Source organism: Coregonus lavaretus, assembly GCF_964263955.1.
Source record: "Coregonus lavaretus genome assembly, chromosome: 20".
NCBI lineage: Eukaryota > Metazoa > Chordata > Actinopteri > Salmoniformes > Salmonidae > Coregonus > Coregonus lavaretus.
This window is the reverse complement of record NC_140007.1, coordinates 28,542,546-28,552,199: the sequence shown is the minus strand read 5'-3', so window position 1 is coordinate 28,552,199 and position 9,654 is coordinate 28,542,546. Positions and strand designations below refer to the sequence as shown.

The 9,654-nt window shown below is 42.4% G+C and overlaps 1 protein-coding gene across 1 annotated transcript in view; it reads left to right on the top strand.

Annotated features, from left to right (window-relative positions):
* The first annotated feature begins 1,452 nt into the window (after positions 1–1,452).
* LOC311148367 (protein kinase C and casein kinase substrate in neurons protein 1-like) overlaps positions 1,453–9,654 on the top strand; it is a 55,983-nt gene continuing 47,781 nt past the window's right edge. Inside the window, exon 1 of the mRNA XM_084185316.1 lies at positions 1,453–1,523. The gene's annotated coding sequence lies outside the window, so the exon portion shown is untranslated. The remainder of the gene's footprint in view (positions 1,524–9,654) is intronic.

The following is a 9,654-nucleotide window of genomic DNA, read 5'->3' as shown; positions in this document are numbered from 1 at the left end:
GACTGACTCAGCTTCAGCCCCAGCCTGCAGGGATGGACTGGACTGACTCAGCTTCAGCCCCAGCCTGCAGGGATGGACTGGACTTGCTCAGCTTCAGCCTGCAGGGATGGACTGGACTGACTCTGCTTCAGCCCCAGCCTGCAGGGATGGACTGACTCTGCTTCAGGGATGGACTGGACTAACTCAGCTTCAGCTTCAGCCTGCAGGGATGGACTGACTCTGCTTCAGCCCCAGCCTGCAGGGATGGACTGTACTGACTCTGCATCAGCCCCAGCCTGCAGGGATGGACTGGACTGACTCAGCTTCAGCCTGCAGGGATGGACTGACTCAGCGTGTGTCATACACGTGGCTTTGGGCTTCCTACAATGGCGACCTACATGGCCTGTTTGTCTCACCTACATGGCCTGTCTTTCACATTCAACAATCATATAGATCTATGTTTTGTCCTAGCTCCTCAATAGCGTAGGCCTCACCATTTGAACTGGTCAGCATTTGACGTGTATCTGTTTACATATGTGTGCATTAGCTTCTCTTCAAATGTTCCAGATATGGTCCCATAATGTAATGTTGCCTTTGTGAGAGGCATGAGCAGCCTATATGTGTGTGGACGTGGGGTTGTCATAGTGATGCCCACACTGTCATCGTAGATCAGAGGCAGTGTCTCTTTAAATGTTTGATCAACTGTGCTGCTGAGAATCCTCGCTACAGTCGGTTCCCTCTCACTAGTGCTGTGTGGGATGCATATGGAGTGGTATGATATCAGAGGCCCTGCATGTTTTTACAACCTCATAATTCCCTGTCCCAGAAGGTTCCTGGCCTGCCACAGATTCAGACACACAGACTGTGTCTTCCAAAATGTAGGTAAGCAGACTAGACATGCAGTCACACATTAGAGAGGAACATAGAGGGCACAATGGGGATATGATGGGCTGTGTTACCCTTTTAAAGGATTTGGAACTCATGGCTCTACAGTCAAGGAGGAGCAATTTGAGGGTATGGGCTTACTGTTGTAGCTGCCAAAATGGCTGTTATCGGCTTCTGAAATCCTCTTGAAGATATTCAGTGGCACTTTGAAAACGTTGCCTCCCGGTTTCAAGAACAATTAGAATTTACTCCAAAAACAGCAAAATGCATTTCTACAGTTTTGCTAAAAATGCATGGAAAAAGTGTGAGTGTAGGAGAGTGTAGAATAGATCATGGTCAGTAACAATTCTTGTGTTGGAGAATTATAAGAGCTGGTCATTGGCTCAGATCCATAGACTGTCCGTCCCATCCTTTGTGCTGTGTCTGGTGGTCTGCTGTTTCGTCAAGGAGCCACACTGCCATCTTATCTTATCTTCCCTCATGCTGAATCATGGTCAGGTCAGCTTTATTCAAATAAGACTGCAGAATATAGAGGGCGTCTGCAACACGTATCCCTAAACCTGTCTCTCTGTCTGTCTCTCTGTGTAGGTGACCTCCTGTAAAGGACAGCAGCTCTCTCCAGGGTTTATGGAAACCTGATTTCTCATCCAGCGGTGAAGGTGAGTCTTCAACCTTGTCCTCTTTGTCTAATTCTTTGTACGATTTAGTATGATTGTCTGTTTACATGGGATAGCACTGCAGTGGTCATCAGGCTTCTCAGAGGAACCACATGTTGTTGGCTGTAGTTTACTCTCTGAAGTATTGTTCTAATGGCCGTTTGGGTCATGAATCTTTAACTAAGTAAGCGCTCCCATTGGGCTAATTAAAAGCACATCAGCAACACCACTAATATTTAAATGAGGAGGTCATTCCTTTACTGCCCCGGGGTCACTGGGGGTTTCCTGTAAGAGGGCACTGCACTCAGATCAACAGGCCATTCAATTTCCTGACCATTCTATTCCACCCAATGTCATCTGTGACATACAGTAAATACTTACCTATGTCCACATACCCTAGACCTTCTCTGACTTGGTCTTGGTGTCCTCTTTAACCTTTAACTTCAAATTTGGTCTCACCTGGTCTATGGATTGCAGTTCAAGCCTTTACTGCTGACTTCCCCTTGTTGTTTTGCTGGCAAAGTAAATTATTAATTCACAAGCGCTTTCATCATCTCCCCTAAAATAGCACAAACACCGTCAAACAATAATTCTGGAATAATTACAGAGTTCCTTGTTTGATCACTTCCTCTGTGTGGTCTGTAAGAGAGCACCTTCCTTCCCACTCCTGGGAGGTGATGAGAGGAGGCTGTGTTTGGTTAGCACAGACATGTTGTTTGCATATGCAGGGTCGTTAGAGTGGATTCTCTGTTCATCATCATCACATCGTGGCCCAGTTCTGTGGGTCTACTCTACTCCAGGAACCATAGCTGTCTGGGCTGGGGAACAGAGGGGAGCTGCATGGGAGCGAGCTGGAGCCTAGAACAAACACAGGGGACCTAACCTGCACACTCCAAACCACTCATGTGTACTGATCTGTGTTAGTGGGAAGATAGGGGCTCTAGGAATTGTGTGTGTGCATGTGTGTGCATGAAGTCCTGTAAATCAATAGCATGCGATCCATCAAATGCACAAACTGCAAGAATGAAAATAGTTAGTCAAGTTACCCATTGTTCTATTGGAGTCAAAATGCATACACTGACTGTACACTATAGTCAGATTAACCTTCATCAACCAAGACCTTAGATCTTAAAGTGACTGATCTGCCTGTGGACTTAAGAGCTGTGTGTAAATAGAAGCGTAAGATGCTTATGGTCTGCACATTTAGACAGAGCTCCTGTCTTTGGATCTCAACTGTCAGGCATGGTTGGTCACGTCTGTTTAGTGCTGCTCATATACTGCCTTGATTGACTTGAGGTTGTGATTGGAGTGATACGACCAAACCCGTAGTAGACCCCGTACACTTTGCTCTGTATGTATGCATCTGCTAAACTCTCTCTGACACATCAAAATCATTGTAGTAAGGCAGTTATGTAGGTTTATGTATAGGTGTTACAAAGACTAAGCTGTAGATTAATGTCAGCAGGTTAGACATGGTGTTAGATAGCGTGTAGATTAATGTCAGTAGGTAGACATGGTGTTAGATAGCATGTAGATTAATGTCAGTCATCATTAGTGCTTCTGTCAGTAGGTAGACATGGTGTTAGATAGCATGTAGATTAATGTCAGTCATCATTAGTGCTTCTGTCGTTTTATTTTTACCTTCCATTTACATAGATTTATTTTTACATTTTAGTTGTTTAGCAGACACTCTTATCCAGAGTGACTTACAGTTAGTGCATTCATCTTAAGATAGCTAGGTGAGGCAACCACATATACAGTTGAAGTCGGAAGTTTACATACACTTAGGTTGGAGTCATTCAAACTTGTTTTTCAACCACTCCACAACTTTCTTGTTAACAAACTATGGTTTTGGCAAGTCGGTTAGGACATCTACTTTGTGCATGACACAAGTAATTTTTCCAACAATTGTTTACAGACAGATTATTTCACTTCAGGCGTTTGGAAATTGCTCCCAAGGATGAACCAGACTTGTGGAGGTCTACAATTATTTTTCTGAGGTCTTGGCTGATTTATTTTGATTTTCCCATGATATCAAGCAAAGAGGCACTGGGTTTGAAGGTAGGCCTTGAAATACATCCACAGGTACCCCTCCAATTGACTCAAATTATGTCAATTAGCCTATCAGAAGCTTCTAAAGCCATGACATCATTTTCTGGAATTTTCCAAGCTGTTTAAAGGCACAGTCAACTTAGTGTATGTAAACTTCTGACCCACTGGAATTGTGATACTGTGAATTATAAGTGAAATAATCTGTCTGTAAACAGTTGTTGGAAAAATTACTTGTGTCATGCGCAAAGTAGATGTCCTAACCGATTTGCCAAAACTATAGTTTGTTAACAAGAAATTTGTGGAGTGGTTGAAAAACTAGTTTTAATGATTCCAACCTAAGTGTATGTAAACTTCCGACTTCAACTGTATAAGTTGTAGTAAGTACATTTTTCCTCAATAAAGAAGTTATCAGCAAAGTCAGTGGTAGTAGGAAAATAAGTGTGGGGGTGGCATAAGACTGAGATGTCTTATTTAAGATACTCTATGAATAAGTAGGGTCTCAGATGTTTTTGGAAGATGGGCAGTGACTCCGTTGACGTACCGTGTCTGTGATAATTATAGATTAACATACATTAAATATACATTCTGTACATGGGATTATTGTGAGAGCGTATCAAGGAATGTAATGTCTCTACTTGGTTGTCACAACGTCAATCTGCCCCTCAGCGCTGCTAACCATCCATCATGTATGCTCTTCCACAAACACTTTTATATTCTCTCTATTATCTTTTTACAGACATTTATTCAGGTTATTAAGGCTTATTGCAGCCAGGGGATCATTGGAGAGAAGGTGGGAACTCTGAGAACAAAATGGAGAAATTATCTATTCTCTAAGCTGTCTCACTTAGATTTAGATGAAATTTAGCCATGTTAAAATAATCACACACACACATATATACACACACATACACACTCTGGCAGTATTTACCGTGCCTTTGAAGAGCCCCCATCAGTATTCTGAGGAGCGTCAGGCAGTTAAACGTAGAGAAGGAAGAAGAAGGCTGGTGTTTGAAGAGCTCCGCTCCCAGATTTACTATCGCCTCCTTCCTTTCACTCCTTTCCCTGCTCCCTCTGTCTCTGTATCTCAGCCCCAGCTCTGGGAAAACCTGGACCAGCATGAAGGGCCATGAGAGCCCTGTCCACATTCACTATCTCTCTCTCATTTAGATGGAAGTGGTGGAGCGGACAGCCATTGCTGTTGCCTGGACAGTGCAGCCAGAGAGGAAGAGGCAAGATCATCTTTGGTGCAGCTTAGTTTCTTCCCTTCCTTTAAAATATGTCAGTCTTCCTCCTCCTCTCTCTTTCTCCTCCCCGGCTCTCCACCCTCCTCTCTTCCCTCCCTCCATGGTTTTCTCTCTTTACCACGCTCAATGTCACCAGGAGGCTTGTGGGTTACATAAGCACTGCAGCAGCACACTGTGGACAGGGGTGTATTAAATCAGGACTAGGAGTCGCATGTGCTAAGAGGGGTGTGTGTGTGTGTGTGTGGTGGTTTGACGTATGGGGGCAATGCATGTCAGTGTTGTAAGTTAGCGTGTGTGCGTGTGTGTGAGTTGATGGATGGATGTGTGTGTGTGTCCAACATATGTGCACTCTGCAATTTGTGCCTTTTATTTCTTGAACAAAGCAAACATCCTTGCCTACCGTAAGATATCAGCCGTGCCAAGCCTGGGGATCTACACATTATCCATTCAGCACCTCTCTTTCTCTCTCTCTCTCTCTCTCTCTCTCTCTCTCTCTCTCTCTCTCTCTCTCTCTCTCTCTCTCTCTCTCTCTCTCTCTCTTTCTCTCTCTCTCTCTCTCTCTCTCTCTGTGTTACTTGGTGTTGACAGAGCTGTAGAATACGAGTATGATGTAAAACAGTGGCTGCTTAATAATGCTTCTGTACATTGGGGACATGCAGTCCTTAAATTGCACACACAGCCAGCAACATAAGCCGCCAGCAACAGAATGAAAACCATGCTTCCCCATTGTACTCTGCTGCTCTAAATTTGCATCAACATATTTCTCTCCTTGAAGCTCTGTAATGAAAATGATTGCTAGTCATAAATGCAGTGTGTGCAGTGAGGACTTTCAAGACAGACAAAAATGTGTAATATGCTGTGTATGCACAGGGAATTCATACCTGTAAACGCGGAGGCTCTTGATAAAAAACTGCTATTCAAACCTTGCATTAAGCTCTATCAATATCTCAATTACAATGAATAGAACTATGTTCAGTATACTTTGACCTTGATCTGTTCATGTTGTAAATGTGACATTCCTCCATCGTACAGCTCCAAGATAGACTGACTGTGAGTTATTTTAAGTGCCCCCTCAGGGGTTATGGAGTATGCAATGTTACTTAAAAAGAACATTCTAATAGAAAATGGTAGCTTGTAGCTCATGAATTAACAGACCTATTTTCAAAAAACATTCAACAAATAACATCACATTAAGGTGTAGGACGTTAAATGTATTACAGGGAACAAGGGCATATCTATTTTGCTGCAGAGAAGTAGCTCATTGTTCCCTCGTTGGCCAAGATACTAGGGTGGCAGGTAGCCTAGTGGTTAAGAGCGTAGGGCCAGTAACTGAAAGGTCGCTGGTTTGAATCCCCGAGCCGGCAAGGTGGAAAGATCTGTCGTTCTGCCCTTGAACAAGGCAGTTAACCACCAACAACTGCTTCCTGGGTGCTGATTATGTGAATGTTGATTAAGGCAGCCCCCCATACCTCTCAGATTCAGAGGGGTTGGGTTAAATGTGGAAGACACATTTTGGTTGAATGCATTCAGTTGTTTAACTGACTAGGTATCCCCCTTAGCCTAGCTGTTCTGGAAAGAGGCAAGAACTTGAGAGGACTATCCTGAAGTTGTGTGCCAGAAGAGGAAAGAACTTATCCCAGCCATGAAAGCTGCCAGAGCGTGTGGAGACATTGCTTACATCTGCTATTACAGGCTCATTGTCCTCCCTTCCAAAAAGCCTGGAAGGAATGAGAGAGACAAGCCTGTGGATTTGTAGCTTCAACCCCACAGCACACACACTAGCTGAATTAAGTTTTTTTTGTTCTTTTACATATTATGTCTATCTCTGATAAGCTACTTAGGAAAGGGCTAAAAAAAATTGCCCATATTAATATACAGTATGTAGCCTTAGTAATAAGGTTAATGAAATCATTAACTTGCTAAAATCTGATAACTTTAATATTTTGGCCATTTCTGAGACTCACTTAGATCATTCCTTTGATGATACAGCAGTAACAATACAAGGATATAACATCTACAGAAGCGACAGGAATGCCTATGGGGGAAGTGTTGCTGTTTATATTCAGAGCCATATCCCTGTAATGCTTAGAGAAGATCTCATGTCAAGTGTTATTGAAGGTTCACCTGCCTCATCTGTTAGGGTGCTGCTATAGGCCACCAAGTGCTAACATTCAGCCAGTATCTAGATAATGTGTGTGAAATGCTTGATAGTGTATGTGATGTAAACAGATACTGTAGATCTTATTTTTTGTCATTTAGCAGACGCTCTTATCCAGAGCGACTTACAGGAGCAATTAGGGTTAAGTGCCTTGCTCAAGGGCACATCGAAGGATTTCTCACCTAGTCGGCTCAGGGCTTAGAACCAGCGACCTTTCGGTTACTGGCACAACGCTGTTAACCACTAAGCTACCTGCCACCCGTTCTTGGGAATGTGAATATTGACTGGTTTTCATCAAACTGCCCACTCAAGAGGAAGCTTCTCACTGTAACCAGCGCCTGTAATCTGGTTCAGGTTATTAATCAATTTACCAGGGTGTTTAAAAACACAAAGGAACTATATCATCCAGATCTATTGATCACATTTACACCCATCACAATACCCCATAATGACAAAGTGAAAACATTTTGTTTTTGTTTTTGTTTGAACAATTATTGATAGAGAAATATTTCATTTACATAAGTATTCCCACCCCTGTCGTCCTGGTAAGCAACTCCAGTGTATATTTGGCCTTGTGTTTTAGGTTATTGTCTTGCTGAAAGGTGAATTTGTCTCCTAGTGTCTGTTGGAAAGCAAACTGAACCAGATTTTCCTTAGGATTTTCCGTTTCTTTTTATCCTAGAAAACTCCCTAGTCCTTGCCGATGACAAGAATACCCATAACATGATGCAGCCACCACCATGCTTGAAAATATGAAGAGTGGTACTCAGTGATGTGTTGTGTTGTATTTGCCCCAAACATAACGCTTTGTATTCAGGACATAAAGTTAATTTCTTTTTTAGGACAAAAAGTTAACTTTTTTTTGCAGTTTTACTTGAGTGCCTTATTGCAAACAGTATGCATGTTTTGGAATATTCTGTACAGGCTTCCTTCTTTTCACTCTGTCAATTAGCTTAGTATTGTGGAGTAACTACAATGTTGTTGATCTATCCTCAGTTTTCCCCTATCACAGCCATTAAACTCTGTAACTGTTTTAAAGTAACCTTTGGCCTTTTGGTGAAATCCCTGAGCGGTTTCCTTCCTCTCCGGCAACTGAGTTAGGAAGGACGCCTGTATCTTTGTAGTGACTGGGTTTATTGATACACCATCCAAAGTGTAATTAATAACTTCACCATGCTCAAAGGGATATTCAATGTCAGCTTCTTTTTTTTTTACCCATCTAGCAATAGGTGCCATTCTTTGCTAGGCATTGGAATCTGTGTTTGAAATTCACTGCTCGACTGAGGAACATTACAGATAATTGTATGTGTGGGGTACAGAGATGAGGTAGTCATTCAAAAATCATGTTTAACACTATTATTGCACACAGAGTGGTTCCATGCAACTTATTATGTAAGTTGTTAAGCACATTTTTACTCTTGAACTTATTTAGGCTTGCCATAACAAAGAGGTTGAATAGTTATTGACTCAAGACATTTCAGCTTTTTATTTTTAATTAATTTGTAAACATTTATAAAAACATAATTCCACTTTGACATTATGGGGTATTGTGTGTAGGCCAGTGACACAAAATCTCAATGTAATACATTCAAGCTGTACACAACAAAATGTGGAAAAAGTCAAGGGGTGTGAATACTTTCTGAAGGCACTGTATATCCAGGAAAGCCAAGGTTCCAAAAGCTGGGCCTAAAATAGTGTATAAGAGATCGTTTCAATCGAACGCTGCTGGCACCCGCCCACCCGACTAGAATCACCACTCTCGACGGGTCTGACCTAGAGTATGTGGACAACTACAAATACCTAGGTGTCTGATTAGACTGTAAACTCTCCTTCCAGACTCACATTAAGAATCTCCAATCCAAAGTTAAATCTAGAATCGGCTTCCTATTTCGCAACAAAGCCTCCTTCACTCATGCTGCCAAACATGCCCTCGTAAAACTGACTATCCTACCGATCCTTGACTTCGGCGATGTCATTTACAAAATAGCCTCCAACACTCTACTCAGCAAATTGGATGTAGTCTATCACAGTGCCATCCGTTTTGTCTCCAAAGCCCCATACACTACCCACCACTGTGACCTGTACGCTCTTGTTGGCTGGTCCTCACTACATGTTCGTCGTCAAACCCACTGGCTCCAGGCCATCTATAAATCACTGCTAGGCAAATCCCCGCCTTATCTTAGCTCATTGGTCACCATAGCAGCACCCACCCGTAGTCTGCGCTCCAGCAGGTATATCTCACTGGTCATTCCCAAAGCCAACACCTCCTTTGGCTGCCATTCCTTCCAGTTCTCTGCTGCCAATGACTGGAACGAATTGCAAAAATCTCTGAAGCTGGAGACTCTTATCTCCCTCACTAACTTTAAGCATCAGTTGTCAGAGCACCTTACCGATCACTGCACCTGTACACAGCCCATCTGAAATTAGCCCACCCAACTACCTCATCCCTATATTGTTATTGATTTTGCTCTTTTGCACCCCAGTATCTCTATTTGCACATAATCTCTTGCACATCTAGCATTCCAGTGTTAATACTAATTGTAATTATTTTGCACTATAGCCTATTTATTGCCTTACCTCCATAACATGCTACATTTGCACACACTGTATATATATTTTCTGTTGTATTTTTTGACTTTATGTTTTTTTACCCCATATGTAACTCTGTGTTGTTGTTTTT